Source organism: Miniopterus natalensis, chromosome 4 (genome assembly GCF_054644295.1).
Source record: "Miniopterus natalensis isolate mMinNat1 chromosome 4, mMinNat1.hap1, whole genome shotgun sequence".
In the NCBI taxonomy this organism is placed as follows: domain Eukaryota; kingdom Metazoa; phylum Chordata; class Mammalia; order Chiroptera; family Miniopteridae; genus Miniopterus; species Miniopterus natalensis.
In genome coordinates this window covers 15,411,848-15,432,289 of record NC_142084.1, presented here as the reverse complement: position 1 = coordinate 15,432,289, position 20,442 = coordinate 15,411,848, and the positions used below count along the sequence as shown (strand labels likewise).

The 20,442-nt window shown below is 52.7% G+C and overlaps 1 pseudogene; it reads right to left on the bottom strand.

Annotated features, from left to right (window-relative positions):
* Positions 1-2,872: 2,872 nt before the first annotated feature.
* The window catches only part of LOC107531487 (ribosome biogenesis protein NOP53 pseudogene), a 136,016-nt pseudogene continuing 118,446 nt past the window's right edge, over positions 2,873-20,442 (bottom strand).

The window sequence follows — 20,442 nt, the reverse complement described above, 5'->3', positions numbered from 1 at the left end:
ACTCCCCTGCGGTGTGTTCACACGCGTGCATGAGCACAAGTCAGCACCCACCCTGCAGGCGGCTCAGCGATGTGAAATGACATCCCCCTCACCTCTGCTCTCTCCAAGCCTTCCTTCTCCCTGCCCATGCCCTTGGGCTCAGGTCTCCAGCCTCACCTTGACCCTGGTCCCCTCCCTGGACCTACCTCTGATTCTGCCTCCCCCGAGTTTTATCTCGGTCTGGGCCCTGTCTCTAACCCAGTCTCTACCTCCAAATCCATCTCTGACCCTCTCCGTGTTTTGCTCTGTCAGTCTCTCCTTGCCTCAGTCTCCAACTTCAACTAGATCTTTAGTTGCATCTGTGCCTCTGGCCGCCTCTGATTCTAGATTCCTGTCTCTGTCTTTCTCTAGTACGCAGTCCTGGTGACCAGGACTCCCTCTCGCCCCAGCATCAGCTCTGGCTGGGCCCCATCCCCAAGCTAAGGCCGGAGGGCTGCGCCTCGGGCCCTGACTCAGAGCCCAGTTTCCCGGTGACTCAGGCCGGGCGGAGGGCACGGGACAGGGAACCAGAAGGTGCGCGGGGCAGGGGCGCGGGGGGCGGGCCGGGCAGCTGCGGGCGGCGCGGGCTGCGCGCAGGGAGGGGGCGAGGAGGGAGGGGGCAGAGGCCGCGCGCCCGCGGGAGGGGCGGGTCGCGGCGGGGAGGGGTAGGGGAGGACCGCCAGCGCCGAGGGGCTTGGGATTCCCACGGAGGCCCTCGAGGAGGTGATGGGGAGGAGTCTGGGCTGCAGGGGTCCGGGGGCGCGGGGGTCCTCACCTCACTGCGCGGCCGCCGTCCGCTGCCCGGTGCCCGCCGGGCTGTCCGAGGCTCCGGGTCCCGCCGCACCGGCCCCGCCTCCCGCAGCGCTCCCCCGACGGAGCCCAGCCCCGCCCCTCCCGCCGTCCCCCCGCCGCGCCCCGGCCACTCCTTGTGCAAGCGCCGGCCGTCCAAAGCTTTGGGCTCCTTACCCAACTGCGGCGCTTATCTCGAGGCTGCCCCACTGTGTCCTCCTGGGGGCCAGAGCAGGGCGGGAGGGCTGGACAAAGAGGCCGAGGCCAGAACTGAGATGGGGACAGGGAGAGAACCCGAGGGAAAAAGACGGCGCTGTGCCCGACGGCTGTGCACCCCCTCCTCGTCCTGCCAGAAGGGAAGGGCAATCGGGTCCGGCCCTAAGCCCCCGTGGCACTTCTGCATCCAGGGGGGTGGCTGGACCCTCGCCGCCCATGAAAGGGGGGACGGAAGCTGGCATCCAGAGGTCAGGGATGACCGCAGCCTTCCAAGCTGGGAAGCCCTTCAGCAGCCCGGCTATCTGACCTAGGGGAGTCGGGACCGTGGGGACCGAGGCCCAGCAGAGGAGACCCCCATCTGCTTCTCCACCCCCAAGGGCCCGGCCTAGGCTTCTTCCCGGGGATGACGGTCATGAAGGTCATGAAGGTCATGAAGGTCAGCAAGGCAACATTTCTTTTCCCAAACCCATGTGAGGATAGGCTGGCACCATGTGAGCACAGTCACCAGCAAACCGCCTTTTCTTCCTTGGGAGAAGCCCCTTCTCCCCATTCTCCTGCTGCAAATTTGTCTGTGGGGGTTAGGGGTGCCAGAGGGGAAATGGCTCCTCTCCCCTCCCCCATCTGTCCTGGAGCCCCAGCCTTGAAACCTGCACTCCAGAGTCTGCTGCACTTCCCCCTCGGAGCTGGGCTGGCCTTTAGTGTTAGGGGGAGGGGGGCGGGGGGACCCGCTGGCCAACTGTGTTTTCCTGTTTGCATGAGAGGAAGTTGGCTGTGAGTCAGCAGACACAGGAACTGTCAGTAGCTAGGGGAAGACCCCTGCCTCAGGGGAAGGTGAGGGGAGTGTGGGGAAGTGGTCCCCACCTCTCCCAGCTGAAACTCACCTTCAGTCTCCTGGAGCTCTTCCCTCTGAGAAAGAGAATGGTAATAATAATAATTAAAATGGCTACCAGTTATTGCGAATGATTATCTCAGGCCCTGTGCAAACAATGATCTGCAAACTTCAGTTAATACAACAACCCTTAAGATAGGGAATTTTGTCGCCTCCACTTTACAGATAAAGGAGACATTTCTCTGAATGGGCAATTGTGGGGCCAGGAGAATGTTCCTCCCAGACCTCCAACTCCAGGAGTGGAAATTGACCAAGGGCCTCAGCTGCTTCTCTCTGAACTTCATCAGCTCCTACTCTCAGGCCAGTTTCCCACTGGGCTGCTCCCAGCCCATGAGCCCATGATCAAGCTCAGCAGAGATCCCAAGGCAGGCCCATTCCTAGGAGACAGGGAAATCCTCTGACAGCAGATGTGGGCTCAAGAATTCCCCCGGGGCCTGCTGAACTTTCCTTCTACTGCATGGTGGTCCAGGACGCTTCCTCCCCACCTTCCTTCCCTCTCTCCTTCATAGTTCTCCCAGCCCCTGGCTCCCTTTCTCTCTCACAGGAATTCCCTTAATCAGATCCTTGCAGGCTTCATCCTACCTTGGCAGCTTCTTCTTGGAGGACTCAGAGTAACAGGGCAAGAGAGGTGAGTTGGGTAAATTAGAACAGGGCACGGGGAGCTTGCAGGGATGGGTGCTGGGGAGTCCTGGGAAGAGATCAGGTGTGGGAGTTACGAACCTTTCTTGTCATGTTCCCCTTTGGCAATCTGGTAAAACCTACAGTACTGGTCTCAGAATAATGTTTTTAAAATGCATAAAATGAAATATGGAGCATTACAAAAGAAACCAATTATATTGCAATACAGTTACAAACTATTTCAATGTGATATAGGAACATATGTGTTTTTTATTTTATTTTATTTCATTTTGGTCCAAAGGTGGTTTATTGAAGGGTGAGGGCTCTGGCATCCAGCATCAGCTACAACTGGATCTCTCCGAACGTCTGCTTCTCCACAAGCTTCACTTTGTACTTGCACTTGAACTTGGCTCTCTCCCGGAGCTCGATCATGTTTCTCCTCTGGAAGCTCTTGAACCGGTCACGGAGGATGTTGCCTGGGGGTTCGAGGTCCGGAGCGAGTCAGACAGCTCTGAGCTGAGCTGCACTTGGATGTCTGAGGCCTGATACTTGAGCCGCCCCAGCCTGCGGGGCTTGTTGCCCTCAGCGAGCCACTGTGCCAGCCCCGTCAGCCACTGTGCCACCTGGGCCTCCGTCCCACGCAGCCTGAACAGCTCCTGGTGCCGCAGCCAGCCGGGCAGCCCGCACCGCGGCCTGTTGCACCCGCAGCATCCCGGCAGCCTTTTCCCGCCGACGCTGCTGCTCCGTCTTCTCCACAGTGGCCAGGTGGGCAGGTATGGCTGAGGCCTTGCCTCCTCCGGCCTGGTCATCTCCGGCCTGGTCTTGGGCCACCTCGGGTCCCTTGTCCTGGCCCTCGCCCAGCTCCCCCTCCCCATCTGACTCTTTTTGAAGCCCCTGGCACATCTCCTCAAAGGTCGACTCCTGGGGCGCGGTCTGCTCTGGGGTGGGCAGGGCCAGCTGCCCCTCCAGCTTCCCTGCCTCCTTCTGCCGCTGCAGGTCGACCTCCTGGGCTTCCCACAGCAGGGCCCGGTGGTCCTCAAAGGATGGGCTGTGGGATGCTCAGGAAGGTGTCTCCTCCACAGCAGGCGCCTGGGATGGCCTGGTGTGGAGAGACAGGGGCCCCTTCACGGCCCTCTTCTTGGTCTGCTCTAGGAAGAATGCGTCCTGGCCAGCCCACGGCCGCCCCGGAGGGTTGTCTTTGGCCCAGAGACCGTAGAAGGGCCGCTCCGCAGTGTCCTGGGGCCCCGGCTTGGCTTTGGCCACAGGAGAGCAGAGGAGTCAGGCCTGCGCCCTGCGCACCCCCGGGGCCGCGCGCCTGCTTTGCCAACTTCTCCCATAACTGTGCCTTCCCTCGAGCTTCTTGGCGGCTGGTACCTGGTGGGCTACGATGTCTTTGGGGGCGGGGATCTTGGACGTGTTCTCTAAAAGGAGATCGGCCTGAAGGGGTTTCTTGAGGAGCAGTGACCTCTTCTGGCCTTTGGTCCTGCTCTTGTTCAGCCCCTGCGCTTGGAGCCAGGGTCCACAGAAGAGTTTTCATCGGGGGCCTCCGGACACGGAGCCTCCGCGCCCCCTGCGCTCCGTCCTCAAGAACCGATCAACGCCCAGCCCCAGCGGCCCCGTTTCTTATTCCTCGGGCCTCGCCGCGGCCTCAGCCCGGGTCCACCGAGGGGGCCGCAGCCCCAGGAAGCCGGGGCGCATCGCTTTGCGCTTTTGCGCCGAGCTGGCCGCTACCACCGCTGCTTCCTGCCACCGTCTTGTTGAAGAAAAAAAAAAGCCGTCTGCGTTTCTTTATTAATGCTTTACATAAGATCCAGCCGCAGACTGGTAACACATAATTAATTTTGAGGTGGTGATGAGCATAAATGCCATTTCAAAATACCTGCAATACTGTAACGTGATACAAAAATATATGTGATTTCTGTTGGTAACAAAACCATAGTTATGACTGATATCACTGGTTTATTGCTATTGTCATAATTGAAGGAAATACTAAATTTATATATAGCTAGAGGTTAGTGGAAATAATGTGATTTCCCCCCCCCCCCCCATCCAAGTTCAGTGGCTCCAAGCTGAGGGCCTCTGAGCCGGAGAGTCAGGGCAGAGCTGCAGAGAGGGGCCCAGCTCCAGTCCTCAGACTTAACCCTTTGCGGGGGCGGGGTGGAGCCTCTGGCCCTTGGGTTTTATCTTCCTACTCTTTCTCCCTGACTCTTTTTCAGCTTCTCTTATTTCTGTCCCTGTCCCTGTCTCTCTCCACCCCTCACCCCCCCCCCCCCCCATCTCTGTTTCTGTGTTTCTGTTTGGGTGTCTTTTCTTCTTTGCCTTCCTGCCTTGCTCTGAATGTATTTCTGTCTCTCTTTACTGAATCTTCTCGTGATTTTCTTTGCATGCCTATCTCTTTTTCTGCCTCTGCCTGTCTCTGTCTCTCTGTACCTCTGCTGCGTCGGTGCCTCTCTGTGTATCCCTGTAATCTGTCCCTGAGAAGACAGGGCAGACACAGGGGATGCCGGTGGCCTGTGTACAGTGGAGCAAAACGAACTCTTCAAATCTAGGGTCATTGGGAGCTAGATGAGGGAGTGTCCCTGGGCCTCACGCTCTGGCCAGGGAGGCAGGGTCTTTCCTTCCGCACCCCCTCTTCCATTCTCAGCCTTCTTAAGGGCAGAAACAGGTCAAGACAGAGATAAGTGAGAACAAAGACAGGGAGCTGAGCCCTCCCAGGCTTCTGAAGACAAGGGCTGAAGCCTCTGTGACCCTGAACTTGTGTCTCTGGCTCTTTCTGAAACTCCATCCTGTGGAGCTGTGGGCCAGGAATCCAGTTGTTGAGGCTGTCCTCTGTCTTCCTGCAAGCCTGGGGGAGGGAGAGAGTGCTGACCAGGCCTTATACGAGGGTGCAGATGTCAGCCCTGTCACTTAATGAATGGTCAGCAGGGAGGTCAGGGGCCTCAAGGCAGGGGAGTATGGGATTCTGAGATTGATCTTTTCTCTGAATATTTAAGAATGGGGTAGAGAACCAGGTCAATGTTCCCTTGGGGGGAGGTATGCCTCCTAAGATGATTTGGATGAGGGGAAGGCTGTTGGTCTGAGAAACTGGGGACAGAGACTGGTCACGAATGTCCTGAAAGAGTTAAAGTCATCTTAGGAAGAGATGGGGGGGAATGGTAGTGTGTGAGGTGAGCCAGTTCACAGGAATGAAAGTGCGGCTGGCTGGGCGGCTAAGGTCCCCTGGAAGGGCTTCTCTCGGCAGCTGTCTCGGGTCCCGCTCCTTAGCCAGGTCTCCTTCATACTCACTGTCCAAGGAGTCCACCTACAGCAAGATAAGCCATGTGAGGCTGAGCCGGGACTCACACCAGGGACAGCCCTGGCTGGTAATCTGGGCTGGGCTGCCTTGCCTGCTTTGGGCTATCGCCTCTGACTCCTTCAGGGCCTGATGGGCAAAGGGCACTAGGAAGGGACCCTTTACAAACCTTAACCCTGGGCCCCACCAGTTCCCTTTGGCCAGAGAGACTGCATTGCTGACCATCAGCATCTAATGTCTCTGCTCTGGTCTAATCCCAGTATAAACTGCATGGCTCACATGACCTGGGGTGTGCATGGAATTACAGTTTAAAAATAAAGCCCTGCCCAGAAACCAAAGAGAATGGACAGGTTCTCCAACATCTCATCTCAAAAGACCTCATAGCCTACAGCAGCACTTCTGTGTGGCTCACAAACCTCAGTTTCTGGGATGTCTCTCTCCTCAATACCTCGTCTCTCCCCTTAACACTCCGTCTCCCCCCTCAATGCCCTGTCTTCCCCCTCAGAACCCCTCTCCCCATAGCCAGCCCGGTCTTCCTCTGTCTCATGTTCTTCACTGTGCAGTTTGATTCAGCCTCTGTGGGCCTTTGCAGGGAGGGAGAGTAAGAAGGAACATGACATTAGTCAGCCTTCACCCCAACACACAGGGCAGAAGGGAGTGAGCAGAGGGAGAGGCGGAGGGAATTTTCCACTGGCCCCTTCCATCTGTCTCTTTGCTGGTCCCCCCCCCCAAACCTTCGCCTACCACAGCCACTCAGGAGACCACTTCATTCACCCAAAGGTGATGGGATGGTGTAGTAATTAAGAGCGAAGTCTCCAAAGTCAAATCCTGACCCCACCTCTTCCAGCTACGTGACCTGAGCCAAGTTACTTAATCTCTCTAAATTTCCTTTGCTGCAAAACAGAGATGACAATAGTGCCTACCGCACAGGGTTGTGGTGAAGATTAATCCATGGAAATACATGGATATGTGGAAAAGGGCTCGATGCACCATAGTGTTCGATAAATATTTCCCAGCCCTTGTTACTTTTTTTTACCAGTCACTTCCATGGTGTCTCTGGATTAAGACCAGCTTGCCTATTAACCCGTCATCAGGGTACATTCCATGATTTTGTTTTAATCAATCATGCCATGGCCTCTTATTGTCAAAGTAGACCACACTGTACTCATTGTAGTTCTACCAAGGTCCCCGGTTGTCACCTTGTGAGTTCCACCACTTTCGTCACTCATACAATTTCCTGTTACCCTTGCAACTCCTGATCACCTCCATTGTCTCTGGGGCCTCCAGGTCTCACTCCTTCTCCTGCCTTCTCTCTCTGGGTGTAGAGGGCACAGCCATCACCCACATGGCCCTGATGACATGGGCAGTCGAGGTAGGGGTGGGCTTTGAGGAGTATGTTTCTTGCAGAAAGAAGCACTTTCATTCAATCATGAGAATATGAAAATATTTTTATTGAGCATCTCTTCTGGGCCAACCACTGCTCAAGGAGTTAGAGATATAGCAATTCAGCAGAAGCAGACTGTGGAGAGCGTGGTGTGCTAGGGGAGTGAGACGTTTACAAAAAACCCCAAAAGAGGTGTATAATTACACACTGAGATGAGTGTTTTAAAAGGAAGCTCTATCAGAACATAACAGAGAGGAAGATGACTTGGCCTATGGGTTTGGGAAGACTTCTCGAGGAAGCTGTGCTTAAGCTGAGATCATAAAGATGGGTAGGAGTTCATCAAGGGTGGGATGGAGGGCATTCTAGGCAGAAAAACCACAAGTGCAAAGGTCCTGAGGTGAGTAAGAGAGACAGAGCAAAGAGAGGGGAAGTTTGGGGCCAGCTGAGATTAAGGGACCTCAGGACCAGGCCATTCAGACCCTTGTAGTCCTTGGCTGGGATTTGGTCTCCAGTCCAAGAAGAGTTTAAGACGTGGATTTTAGAAAGGTGGCTGCATGGAGTTTGGTTAGGATCAGCACCCCCTTCCCACCCTCAATTTCCCAGGCGAGTAGATTGTGCCATCTCTCCCCCTCACACACACCCCACCACCCCAGCTTCGCTCCATGCAGCCCCTCCCCAACGCCCCTCTCAAATTTTTTGTGAGGATGAGGTCATCTTGGGGGATAGGACAGAGTTTGAGGCCTGGAAGCCTCCTTTATCCTGGAGGCTGGGGAGGAACAAACACAGAAGGCCTCGCTTCCCCCATCCCCACCCCCACAACTGCAGTCCAGTCTCCTTCCATCCTAGGCTGTTGATGTGGGCTGTATCTATGAGAAGACATTTTTATACAATTTTACTGCAAGACGTTTTATGAAGGGCATCTAGACCTGTTGCTACCACTGACTCCCCTGGGGCCTGGGGCAGGTTACCCCTTCTTAGGTCTCAGTTCCCCTGTGCATAAAGCTAACGGGCAGGGATCTAATTCCAGCGTGGTGACTATAGTTAACAATGCTGTATTGTACACTTGAAATTTGCTAAGAGAGTAGATCTTAAATGTTCTCACCACACATGCAAGAAAATGGTAATTATGTGAACTGATGGATGTGTTACCTAATTTCATTGTGGTCATCACTGCACAACATATGTGTATATCAAATCATTACACTGTATTCTTTAAATTCATACAATTTTATTTGTTAATTATACCTCAATAAAGCTAGACAAAATTTTAACCTCAATGGGAAGCGCTGTCCAGTAGAACTCTCTGCAATGATAGACGTGTTCTCTGTCTCTACTGTCCAATATGTGGCCATTGAGACATTGAAATGCTGCTGATGAGTCGCTGAGTTACTTTATTTTACTTTGTTATAATTAATTTAAACTTAAAGAGCCACATGTAACTAGTGGCTCCCGTACTGAACAGCCCAGGCAAGTCTTAAACTCTTATGAGAATCTGATGACCGTTACAGACTCCTCCTTAGAAAAATATCCACACACTCTATAACAGATGGGACCTCATCTACTCTGCCCCTTTCTCTGCCTTGAAAATGTTAGGAAAAGTGGGGCCTTGACTGGAAATAGAAAACTGACTGGGATGGCCCCAGAAACTAGCAGACCGCAGTTTTGAGCCGGACTTCTGCCCCAGCCCGGTGCACTCCCCACACATCTAAAGTCAGGGTGGTGAACAGCAGAGCAGGTGCAGGAGTGACATTAAAGATGCTTGTTCCCAGTCTCTGGCTGAACTTCCTCCTGCCCTGCCTCCCTGCAAATCACCAAACTGCCACTGAGCTTGTCCCTCCTGGGGCACACATCTCCATTGGAGTGTGAGGCTATGCTCTGGAGATGGCCTGTGCCATGGCCTGCAGTGTTTATGAGCTGGGGTATTAGGAGTAACCAAAGGTGGGAGACCTGCGCCAGAAGGGGGTTCCCTCAGCCCCAGTCCAGCCCCTCCTGTCCTTGCACTGGAAAAGGGCACAGTCACTGTTCCTTCTGCCTGGTCCCCAGTAACACTCACTCACTCCTGATATTTCACGGTCCAGATCTGAGGCTCAGACACCCAGGAATATGGAAGTCTGATGAGGCTCAGAACTCTCTCCCAGCCCTTCATTGATGGGTGTGTCCGCTCAAGTGGGGGGAGGCGATATCGTCTTCCCTTTGGACCTCCAGGACCCAGCCACTCCTTCCCAGAAAGCTCCCTGTAGTGACCCATTTACAGGGGATAACTTTCACTGAGACTTAACTTTCCACCCTTTGCACTCCTCTCCCTTCCTGTCCCTGTCTGCCCGCTCATCCTTCATCTCTCAGATGTCTACCCTCTTGGTCCCCCATCTGGAAAATAGTTGGTTGGTCCCTGTCTCCCTGAGGTCTCTGCTTCTTTGGCTTCAGGAGTGGTGCTGGTGTAGATTCAGGCTCCAGCAGTGACCACGGTGTGGGACACACAGGGAGAGACAGCGCTCAGAAACCCCTTGTCGCCTGGCCTGTGTGGCTCAGCGGTTGAGCATTGCCCTATGATCCAGGAGATCCCGGATTGATTCCCAGTCAGGGCACATGCCGGGGTTGCAGGCTCCATGCCCAGCGGGGAGGCGTGCAGGAGGCAGCTGATCGATGACTCTCATCCCTGATGTTTTCTCTCTCTCTCCCTCTCCCTTCCTCTCTCTGAAATCAATAAAGATATATTAAAAGGAAGGAAGGAAGGAAGGAAGGAAGGAAGGAAGGAAGGAAGGAAGGAAGGAAGGAAGGAAGGAAGGAAGGAAGGAAGGAAGGAGGGAAGAAACTCCTCTTCTTAGGTCCTTTAGAAGCCAGGTCCTCTTTAGGTCCTCTTGTGGCCAGGGTTCTGGTGAAAGCCCAGGGGGCTGAAGGTGAGGAAAGGGAAATGCAGGCAGGGAAGACGCAGCGCAAGGTGGAGCAATGCCCTTCCGTCCTGCCTGCACTTCCAACGGGCCACAGTGAGACACTGCACAGAGAGACATAGCACGCTGTGCAGCCAAAGCATGTGCTCACGTGGTGGGACTTCTCTGGAAGCTGCAAGGAGGTAGCCCACAGCTGCCACCCACAACCTACTCCCAAGGGCCAGGGTTCACCCCAGGGTCCTGGGTTTTGTCATCCAGCCCTTGGTAGCACTGGAATACCAGACACCACATTGCACAGTGTGTGGTCTTTCATCTAAGCCTGAAAGTAGAGGGTCAGCATCAGAGAGCAAGGAGGTAGTCAAGGCATTGGAGAAGAAAGGTTTGCTTCTCAGTGTGGTTGGTCCACACCCCATGCCACTCACACCCGTCCATTATATCTGACTTCTCTACCACAACATGGGGCCTCTGGGGTTTGTGTGTGTGTGTGTGTGTTTGGGTTTTGTTTTGTTTTTTTCAAACATGTCATAACTTTTTTTCTCAAAAAGGGAGGGACAGTCCACTGTAAACAGTCCCTTTCCAGATAGAGCTAGATGTGATCTCGAGGAAGATAAAAACAAGATGGCAATGAAGCAAGCCACAGCCCGCCCTGCTGCAGCTGGCCTTGAGTCTGTAATTGATAGTATCTCTGTCCTTCTCTTACCCTCAGCTAGCCCTTTGCAGATCTGGGCTATTTGCCTGAACTGCAAATAGCCCAGATCTGCAAAGACTTTCATCCCAAGAGATCTGATCCTTGTGTTACCTGCCCTTTGGGGATTGTCGTTGTTGAGGTTGTCTGTTGTCAATTACTCCTGGGTGGGAGGTTCTAAGAGATGCCCAGTGACCCCCTGGCTGGGTCCAGACATCCCCTCCCCTGACTTCCTTGTATCTACCTGCATCTATCTACAGCCCTGGCTCCTCATGGCAATCGGGATCGATGGCCATGACCAATGCAGTTATGCTTTTTTTTTTTTACTATTGGTCCACTGGCATGAGCAAGTGGCAGCACAGCTTCCAGTTTAGTAGAAACATTGCTGTGTGCCCTAGTGCAAGTTCTCTCTCCCTGAGACCTAGGACCTCTAACTGGCAGATCCTAAAGATTTGGGGACAGGGAGCAAAAATTGTGCAAATCTGAGAGCCAGATGGGCCACTTCCGTTTCTACATTGTTTCCTATAGTTTTGAGGGTCAGGGGACACAGTGCTAATTCAAAACAAACATCATGTCTAGGGGTTCAGGGCCCAAATCTAAGGGTGTCGCGCTCTTGCTGGAATCTTCTGAGAATTCAACAGGCTGCTTCTGGGAGATGAGGTACAATTGAGTCTGACCAAGGAATCTGCTGATCACTGTCCCATGATTACCGCATGCCATATACAAAAGTTAAGTCAAAGTAGACCAAAGACATAAATGTAAGAGCTGAAAGCTAAAGACTTAGATGACCCCATTACTGTCCTGTCTTTGCGGAGGCACAGTGGACAAGGAACACCGGCCCAAATCCTGAGCACTCACTGTCCCCTCCAGGGTGGAAGGAATGGGTTCAGTATAATCCAGCTGCCACCAGGAGTTTGGCTGCTCTTCTGAGGAAGAGAGCAGGACTAAGGGGTCTGTGTAGGTCTCCTTGTAGGCAGCTGAGCCTTCAGAGATAGCTCAGCCTTGATGGGGGGGCGGGGATGCTCTTGGCCCTTACATCACCCCCATCCTTGGCACCGTGACCACTCTCTGTTCAAGGGCTATTGTGCAGGCACTTGTGGGGGGGACAGGAGATTCACCCACCTGATGAGTCATTCTATCTGCCTGGTTCAGAGCTTCCTGGCAGTGGATGCTTTGCTGTGTTTACTTGAGACCTGGAGTCTTGCACACTCAGGTGCCCACTCCCAGAAGTCTATCCACACACACCCTTTGTGCCTTCCAGCTCCTGAGCAACCAGCCAAGCCATTCACTACTTCCCAGGAATCAGGGAATATCCACCCCTCAGGCCACCTCTACTTCTACACAAAGCTGATGACCGAGTGCACTGTTCAAAGCTCTGCAAGCTGGATGGGACTTCCCTTCACCACTGCCCTTTAGGGTCACCCCAAGAGGGCTGTGATGTAGCACAGTCACTTCAACAACTATCACACTGATCATCTGTGAACCGGGCCTGAGTCCCATCCTTGTCTATCAGTTGGTCACAGGGAATCTGAGAAGCCACACAAGGCTTGTGACCCAATATCTCCCTCCACTCCTATCTGCCTGGGACTTCCTCTCTATTCCTGACTCACTGTGAAGCGGCCCCTCACGGCTCTGGCCTTCAGTCTCCTTTCACACCCTTGCCAGACCAGGCCAAATGAGAGCTGGGTGCTACTTCCTTCTAGGCCTTGGGGGCAGGGTGCCACCTTCCCAAGGCCTTAACATCCTCACAGCAGTAACAGTATGATAACATCAGCAGTAGCTCCTGCTGATAACAAAATAACATCAGCAGTGCCCTTCATGTGCCAGGTCATGCGTTAATAAGCAGGGCCAAGACTAGGGCAAAAAGAATGAAGAACCTAGGACATGCACGAACTTTAAGGAGGTCTCTGTGCTCTGCGAGTCCTGTCTTTAAATTTTGCAACCTAGGCCCCTCACTTGCTTTTCTCTAGTCCTGACCCTATTAATAAGCTCTTAGCATGTTATGTCCTTTCATGTTCACAAGTAAATAGTGTCACCCCTACTTAACAGAAGAGGAAACTGATTCAGAGGTTAACTTGCCAAAGTCCCACTGTCAGTGCTGGCACAGCCCTGTTTTTCTGACTTTAAAGCCTAAGCTCTTCATCACTCGCCTGTACCTGAGTCCCAGGGAGGCCCCTGCTGGAGATCCTCGGGAAAGTCGCAATCCCAAGGCCCATGCAGACGGGAGGTTGCAGGACCAGCTTCCACCACGTGCTTCCTCCGCAGAGGCGAGGTGGACACGGGTTTTGCGCAGGGTTTTGCGCAGGCCGCCGGGGGAAGGGGCTGCGCCAGAGCCCGCAGGAAGGGGTCGCCTTCCCGAGTGTGCCCACTAGATGGCGCCCCAACACCGAGCCACTGAGCTCCGGAGGCCAAGTAGGCGGCCCCAGGGGTGAAACGCAGAGCGAGACGCCGGGTTCCCCTCCAGCCAGCCTTTCCCAGGGCCCAGGGCTTGGGGCTCCCGAACCAGGCCTGGGCCTGGGCCTTCCTTTCGGGCGCTGCCCACAGACCCAGGGCCCAAACCTCCCTCCGCTCTCCTGATTTCTGAATTCCCCTATCCCTTTCCTGCTGCCCTCAGGGAATGGGTACTTGGGGGAGAAGCTCCCTGTTTCCCCCTGGAAACTGCCTCGTGGCAGTGTGCCCAGAGCCTCCCCGGCCTCCACAGCGCTGCCTCTTCCCTCTGCTCCCTCCCCGAATTCCCCAGGCCCTTCCTGTCACTCCCACCCTCTTCAGCTTCTGCCAGTCTACAAGGCAGGAACCATTAAGGCCGATTCCACAGATTTGGTGATGCAAATACATGCAAATATATGCAAATAGCCATGTAAAGGAGGCTTGCCGCTGTGGTTCTAAGTGGCTGTCACAGCTTCTCTGACACCTGTTCTGAGAGACAACTGCCCTGCCCCCTCCTGCTGAGGCATCTATCTGCTATTTGCCCTCCTCCAAGTCTCTGGCTCTGACTCCCTTTCCTTCCCGGACCCTGGTTGGTTTCTGGTTCTAAAGAATGCTTGGGGTCTTCTCTCCAGACTCCCTAGAGGGAGCAAGGGGGAAGGCACATCTTACTGGGCTCAGACTTTGGCATCTGAAAATTACACCATTTCCTGGCTGTGTGGCCACGGAAAAGCAGTTGAATTCCTCTGAGCCTCCGTTTCATTAGTGGGATGGGAATAACGATAGTGCTCACCTCCTAAGGCCCCCTTTGTAAAGATTCCACGCAATACTACATGAAAAGCGCTTTGAACACAGGAAGCGTGTTGGCTGTTTACGTTATGATTACCACTGACCCCGCTGGTCATCATATTCTGAGGCCTTGGGCTTGCAGACAGGTATGCAGATGACACCGCTTGGCTGTGCGCACATGTGGACTCAGCCCTGTGCACGCATGTGCGCACATGCATGCACAGCTGACAGCCTCACGGACTAGTGAGGCGCATGCTTGGGTACACACACTCAGAAACACACACAGGAGGAGGCTGTGGGAGGTGGAATCTGAGTCATCGGGACCAGAGCTGTGGGTGGTGCTTTTGTCCTGATTTCCGGTGCTCCACGCTCCATTTTGAACAAGGAAATGTATGGGGGATGGCACATCCTAGCTTCCAAGTGAAGGGCCAGTGTGTGGGCCCCTTTCTTGCATTAGCCCCCTCCCTAGGCCTGCTATCATCCTGGTCCCAACCCAGCTCTGTGTCATCTGGGTTTCTCCTTCATCTGACCTTGCCCTCAGCTCCACTAAATCCCCACAGGTAGGGCAGGACAGGCCCACTGGGGCCTTGACATCATAGCGTAGGTCCTCGATGACATCATAGAGCTAGTGGTACCTGCTCCCTGGAGGACACCCTGGGAACTTCGTGAGTGTAGTGGGGACGGAGGTCAGAGAAAGGTGACATTGGTGGTAGTTAAGAGCCCTTAATTGGGAAGGAGGTAGACCCAAGTTCAACTAAGTCCTGGCTCTGTGTGACCTTTTATAATTTCCTTAACCTCTTTGGGTTTTAATTTCTTTACCAGTAGAATGAACTCTGTTATACATAACTCAGGGGTTTTGTGCCTTTTCACAGAGATAATGCACATAAACATGTACTTCATTCACTGCTGTGTGGACTGAAGGTTCATATGTGGTCATTGTTTTGGATGATGCTCATTAAAGGTGAGAGCAGATCTTCTGGGAAGCAGTTTCATCTCATTCCCTGGAACCCCCCCCCCCCCCATACCACTCAGGCCAGGAGGGAAGAAGAGAGGCAGAGCCGCCTGCTATATGGGGTCACAGAGGGCTACCTTCTGGGTCAGTGTGGGTTGGGATATTACCAGGCACTTACATGTGTCTCTGGAGCCAGGTTCAATCAGCTTTTTTTCTCTGACTGGGAGATGATTGGTCAAGATGGGACAGAGTCTTGAAAGTCCTTTCCTTGAAAGGAAACACTGCCATTTACTGTGAACCTACTATGTGTGAGGCACCATGCTGGGTGCTGCTCCACAGGAGCCCCTTTCACCCACACAACAACCTTGTGAAATAGGTGCCAGCATCCCCAATGTACAAGACAAGAAGAAAGTGAGTGACTTGTCCAAGGACACACAGAGGACAAACAGAGAAACTGGGATTCAGATTGAATCCCATTCCAGACTTTGTACCTTACCACATACATCAGTGGTTTTGAGTATCAGTTCCCTGGATGTGCAGGGGGAGGGGTCTCCTTGTCTCAGGTCAGTCCCTTGAGGGCCTTGTGGGCAATGGCAGAGCTGCTGTGAGCTAGTTAATCTACTGAAAGTGTCCCCAGGTGTGTGCACTTGGCTTCCAGCCAGAGGTTATATGACATCAGGGAAGGGACACAGGTGCACGGGACACAGGTGCATGTAGGTCGAGGGTGGGGGAGGCAGCCTAGACACCTGCTGAAGACTCAGCCCTGTGCTGGTAGGTGGGTGGGTGAGGAGGGGGAAGCAGCAGATGGACGGGTCAGGGTGGGGGCAGGGATGCTGAGCTGGCTCTGAAGCCCAAGGTGACTTGAGAATCTGCCAGGAAGAGGAAAGTGTGAAGGAGAAGGAAGGAGAGGATGGGAGGTGAGCTGTAGTGGAAGAGAAACTGAGGCAGCCCAGGGAAAGGACTGTGGGTGGGGGAGGTTGACCGAGAATGGGTAGGTGTGCAGGCTCTGGGGTCAGATGACACAGGCTCTTAGCCCAACTTTAATGGCAAAACTGTCTTTTAGTTTCCTCAGCTGCAAACCAGGGTACAAATAAGGCCTCCCGAGAGCCTCTAATCCTCCACCATTAGCATCTAAACTTCACTTTGGCCTAGCTGCTGACTAGCAGCCACAAGAACCTTAATCGCCGTAGGGCCCAGGAGGGGCTAGCTTTAGAAGGCTCCAGAGACTTCCCACCCCAGTCTAAGCGATGGTCACCTTTTCCTCTGGCTCCAGGTCTATAGGCCTGCATAGTAGGGGCTCCGAGAATATTCACTGAAAAAAATGAAATGAACAATACATGTCCAGTGGCTGGTACATTGTTCAATAATTGCACCTTAACTGATTTAATGTCAGCAGATGTTTCTGGAGCATCCACCCTGCGCTTAGCAAATAAGACCCAGTCCCTCCCTTCATGATCTCACAGATCAGTGGGTGAAGAGTTTAAGATGGCAATGAGTGTTCCTGGGGTGACTTCAGGGGCATTCCCAAACCAAGGCCCAGAGGAAAAGGTGGCCAATATTTGCAGGAAAAAACGTGTGTGGTTAGGCTGGGTTGGGGAGGAGGCCCCTGGAGCCCTCAGAAGCAGGCCCTTCCCGGCCCCAGCAGTGATTAAAGTCCTTGTGGCTGGTTCCTCGGCAGCCAGGCCGGAAGAGAAAGCCCGTAATTAACAAGCTGGCACTCACACAACCACATGCCAGCAGCCCAAGTGCAGGGATAGCTGTCTGTCAGTCGTAGCTGCCGGTGGAATTTTTTAGACAGCTGGGCTCAAGCCGGGAAATGAATATAAGTTACATTTCTATGCATCGTTGTTCGTGGTGGTAAAAAAAATTAATCAGTGACATAGCTGTGACACATACTCATTTAAGAGTCTACAGAGAAATGTTCATTTGTCAGAGGCAGCAAAGAAGAGATTATGTGTCAGCTGGGGAGGGGTGAAATATTTATACAATGGCTAATAAACACCGGTGTGTAAGGGGGTCAATTGATTGTGTCAGCGGCCACATGACAAATACACCATTGAGCAGCAATGGGCACTACCCCTGTGCCCGGGGGCTCCATTCTGATGACAAATACACAACGTGTTACTGTTACCGCTCCCCGCCGAGCGCCCGCTCAGCCCTCTTTGCCGGCTGGGCGGCTGCAGATTGCTAGGAAGCAGGACTCCCATGGAAGCTGCCTACCCCCAACTTCATTAAGTTGAACTCGAAGTTGGTAAATGACTCCCCAAATGCCAAAACAGCTGCAAAAGACATTTCTTTGTGTGTGTGCTGATTTTTAAAATTTCCCATTTCTGAATTTCAGAAGGCCTGGAAAATCACTGGCCTTGCTTGCTGCCTCCACCAAGATCGCACACCAGTTGCTCCCAGTACAACCTCGGCCTGCCCCTAGCTTCGCACCCTATGCACTGGGCAGGGGTCTTTGTCCAGGCAGCCCTACTGCAGATCTGACCTCTTTCCCTGTTCTCACGCTGAGGCTAAGGCACAACTTGTTCCCATGTTGCAGTTAAAGGTTCTTATACCTTTGTGGGCACACTGGTCTTTCTGGGCCTGAACCCCTACCTACCATTGCCTAAGGGGACAGCAGTCTGGTTGATGAGACACATGTCATCCCCAAGTCCCTGCCTCTTGCCCCTCTCCATGGGCAGCCCACCTGGAGCAGTGAGACTGGTCATCAAGCTGCCCAGAAGGAGAAGCATCTCGTTATCAGCAATGACCACCACTAGTTTCTGAGCCCTGGTCAGGTGTCAGGCCCTGTGTCAAGCACTCCACATGCATCATTTCGTTAAATCTTAACACAAGCTCTGGGGTAGGTCTAATGATCGGTGTAGTAGTATAGGTGAGGAAACCAAAGCCCAGAGAGGTGACTTGTCTGAGGCCCAGGGTTCCATAGGTGGGGGGTAGGATTCCACCCAAGCAGGACTCTGGAACACAGCCCTCTGGGTCCTGATTTTGCTTGTCTCACCATGTTGGAGCCATGTGTTTCATGGTTAACACCTGGAAATTTTAATCCCCAAGCTTAAAAAATTTAGATTCTAAGAGATCAATTCGTAAATCTAGAAGATTGTAAACTTCTGGAGGCAGGGACTGTGTCTCAGACTCTGCTCACAGCATTCACTTCAGAAAAAAACTTGACTGATTCTAATGCTCATCTTAACTGGGGCAGGTAGAGCCACTCTCAATCCCTGAGTGCCCCATACCAGCCCAGCTCAGAGGGACCCCCTCCCCTCCTCTGCACTGCTCCCAGCCAGGAGTCTGCTGTCAGTTCCTGTAATGTTCCTAAGACATCCAACATCCAAGGTCATTTGATTTGGGATGGGATGACACTCTGAGAAAACAGTTGCAGATGAAATATCACACATATCTGTGGATGTGGAAATTACAGATAAGCACACCTTGCAACTTGTTTTTACTTTTTAAAATGAGATTCCTTCCTTACAAAGTGGTATCCACATTAGATCTCCCATTGCAGAACTGTTAATAATGAGAGTATTAATGCTAGTGATGATAATATAGGCTGCATTTATAATATGCTAAGTGTATTGTATAATCTTCACGATATCCCCATTTTACAGATGAGAAAACTGAGAACTAGAGAAATTAAGTAATTTGCCCAAGGACACATAGCTATTAGGAGATGGGATTTGAACCTAGGTGGCCATCCACAGAGCCCCTGGACTCTTACCCATTAAGGCCTGAGTTCATTCCCATGGCACCCAGCCCAGAGCCTGGTTTCAGCCATATTTAACTCTAGCTCCACAGCTAGTCTTGATCTCTTTTGCCTTTGTGTCTTTGCAGATGCCGTTCCCATTGTCTAGAGCGCTCTTCCTTCTGCCTGCTCTCAGATGGGTACCTCCTTGAGGACCACTGGGGGAAAGCTTTGGCTTTCATATCTTACTCCATCCACAAACTCCTTCCCATCCCCACCCCCAGTCTCCAAAGTCTCCCCTAAACTCGGCTAAGGGTGCCCTTGAAGGTAGCCCTCCCACATCCCCACAGCCTGCATGGCTGGATCCAAGGGTCTAGAATAAGAAGTGACTGAGAACGATCTTGTACTAGAGTGAACAGTGTTCCAGTACCGGCTCCACCCTCCACACAGCCTCCACAGCATTCTTAACACAGGCCTGACAGGTCACTACATGCCACATGGCTCTTTCCAACACAGTACAAGCCTCACCTCTCTCTTACCTCCAGCCAAACTGTCTCACTCATGGGGTCCCTGAACAAGTGCTGCCCTGTCTAGCTCTTTGTGCTTGAAAAAATTTCCCTCCTTCTTTCTCTGCTGTCTGCCCCCCCTTCATCTTTCAAGATTTATCTTGGGGATGCCTTCCTCCAGGAAGCCCTCTCAGGTTTCTCCAGCCTGGGCTACCTACTTTAGAGCAGAAGATTGGGCCACTGTCCATTGTACTATTCCTCACATCAAACACAAAGAAAGGCTTCAGTGAATGTTTGCCAAATGGATGTGTGAATGAATGAGTGACTTGGGAGTACAGCTAGCCACAGAAAAGAGGATCTCTAAAAATCCCAGACTTTAAGAAGGAGCCTCAATTAAGCCAGGGAGACCTTAAGGATAGGGGTTAAAGTCAGATTGTCCAAACAGACCAGCATTTTGTCTTGGATCAGAATGGCCTGTGTGACCCCAGGCAAGTTACTTAACATCTCTGAGCTTTGGCACCCAATCTGTAACATGGGTGCTAATAATAGGTATTGACAGTATCATAAGGCTGTGTTGGGAGTTTGAATGAGATAACATAATTCAAGTTACATATATATATGTTTCACAACTATTTGTTGTTGCCACTGGAATGGGCAGAAGAGCTGAGAGGGTTTGTGCTGTGTGGGCAACTCCAGGATCCTGGGCAAGAGGATAAGTAATTGCCATGGACTGTTAGGAACCAATGTCCTGGGCCCATCTTTGGTCTCCACAAGCTGTGTTACCTTAGACAAGATTCTTCCCTCTCTGAGTCTTGGTTTTCTTCTCTACAAAATAAGAACATTAATTTCCTTCCCAGCAACTACCCAATAGGATTATTGTGGGAGATCATATGAGATAATATATGTGAAAAAGCTTTGAAATGTGTTCAGGGCTGTATAAATGCGAAGGATTATGCTTATCTACAGGCAGTTTGTAGGGACTTAATTATTAGTCAGCATTCACAGGCACCAAAGCTTTGGCACAGCTCTGCAAATATTCCCTTGGTAGCTCCTTTAATAGGAAGGGTCCTGTGGAGAAACTGAGACTGGCTTGTCAGAATGTGTCCAGAGGGCTTTGGCGGTGGAGAGAGGTCAGGGAGGTGGCACTGAGATTGGACAGCATTGTTAGTTGCATCCCGGGCCTATACCCGGTTCCAGGGCCTCCATCTCCCCTTGCAGAGGTGGGAGCCTGCAGACAGGGAGCAGACACTCCTTGGTTTCAGCTGTGAAGTGCTTCAGATGCTGCCAGGGGCGGCTCTGCTGGGTTT